This window comes from Ovis canadensis, chromosome X (genome assembly GCF_042477335.2).
Source record: "Ovis canadensis isolate MfBH-ARS-UI-01 breed Bighorn chromosome X, ARS-UI_OviCan_v2, whole genome shotgun sequence".
NCBI classification, from domain to species: domain Eukaryota; kingdom Metazoa; phylum Chordata; class Mammalia; order Artiodactyla; family Bovidae; genus Ovis; species Ovis canadensis.
Window position 1 is genome coordinate 36270618 of NC_091727.1, and position 1901 is coordinate 36272518.

Genomic DNA, 1901 nt, shown 5'->3' on the forward strand with positions numbered 1-1901 from the left:
GAGAAATTACATTCAAATGCATTATCTGAAGAAACAAAACACTTTCTGATGTTTGTCTTTCTACTCTTTAACAGGTTTGGGTCTCCATTTGAAGCCTCAGAATTGCTGCCAGTAATCACTGTTCATTCCCTTGACTGATCCAAGATGAAAATCAAAAATTACTTGTATTAGGTTGGTACAAACATAATTGCAGATTTGGACCAAGAATTTTAAGTCATTATAACTAGGCTCAAACACATCTTTATTAATCAAAATAGGAACCATTATAATCAACACATTTTTGCCAACGAGAATTAAGTTTGTTTATTCCTGTAGCATAAAAATTCCGTGCTTCAGAATTCAACCAGTTCTTGGAAAGCATTTTCTGCCTCCTGCTGATTGTGGAAAATTTTTGCCTGCAAAAAGTTGTCGAGGTAGTTGGCTGATAAGAGCTCAGGTGAATATGGTGGATGAGGCAAAACTTTGTAGCCCAGTTCGTTTAACTTTTGAAGTATTGGTTTTTCGATGTGCAGTTTAGCATTGTCATGGAAAAGATTTGGGCCCATTCTGTTGACCAGCTGCAGGCGTTGCAGTTTTTGGTGCATCTCACTGATTTGCTGAGCCTCCTTCTCAGTTGTAATGGTTTCACTGGGGTTCAGGAAGCTGCAGTGGGTCAGACAAGCAGCAGACTACCAAACAATGACCATAGCCTTTTTTTGATGCAAGTTTGGCTTTGGGAAGTGCTTTGGAGCTTCTTCTCAGTCCAACCACTGAGCTGGTCATCACCATTGTCTTATAAAATCCACTTTTCATCACACGTCACAATCCAATCGAGAAATGGTTCATTGTTGTGGCATAGAGTAGGAGAAGACAACACTTCAATGAGTTTTCTATTTGTGGTCAGCTCATGAGGTACCCACTTACTGAGCTTTTTCACCTTTCTGATTTGCTTCAAATGCCAAACAACCATAGAATGATCAACGTTGAGTTCTTCTGCAACTTCTCATGTAGTTGTAAGAGATCAGCTTCAGTGATTGCTCTCAATTGATCGTTGTCACCTTCCAATGGCCAGCCACTATGTTCCTCGTGTCCAAGGCTCTTCTGTGCAAAACTTTTTGAACCACCACCGCACTGTACGTTCATTAGCAGTTCCTGGGCCAAATGTGTTGTTGATGTTACAAGTTGTCTCCGCTGCCTTACGACCCATTTTGAACTTGTATAGGTAAGTCACTCTAATTTGCTTTTTGTCTAACATCATTTCTATAGTCTAAAATAAATATAAAATAAACAGAAAGTAGTAAGTCATTAGCAAAAAAAAAGTGAGAAACGTGCATTAAATTGATATATACCATTTAAGAATGTATTCCAATATCAAATGGCAAAGTTCAACAGTGTAAAACAACAATTACTTTTGCACCAATCTAATAAAAGAGGAAAATCCTCACTCTTGTGAAAGCCAGAAAGCAGAATGATTGATAGCAGTTTCTTATGTCATAACTAGATTAGGATTTCTTAAACTTTACTATGTATAATAATCACATATGGAGCTTGCTAAAAAGAAAGCCTGGTTAGTCCCACCTCCTGAGATTCTGATTCATTCAATCTGGCTGGTGTCCAGGAAGCTGCCATTTTTAGGGCTCAGCTTTAATTAGATGTTAAGAGATTCAGAATCTAATGATCATTGGGGCATACTTTGAAAAACAACATATTTGTGACAGGTGTTTAGAGGTTGCAGAAGGTAGTGTTTTAACTGTGCTAATAATGGGAAATTAAAGAGAATGACATCTTCTAAAGTATTATTGACTGTATTCTTATTCTTTCTAATAAGACATATAGGATTCAGAGATATTTCACCAAAGGTGATACTCTTTACTAAACCATTAATCAAGTCACAAAAAGAAAGAGGAATTTTCCCCTTCTTC

General features: G+C 37.2%; 1 pseudogene; it reads right to left on the minus strand.

Moving 5' to 3' along the window:
• Positions 1-244: 244 nt before the first annotated feature.
• On the minus strand, positions 245-1608 carry LOC138930681 (histone-lysine N-methyltransferase SETMAR-like; annotated as a pseudogene).
• Positions 1609-1901: the final 293 nt, after the last annotated feature.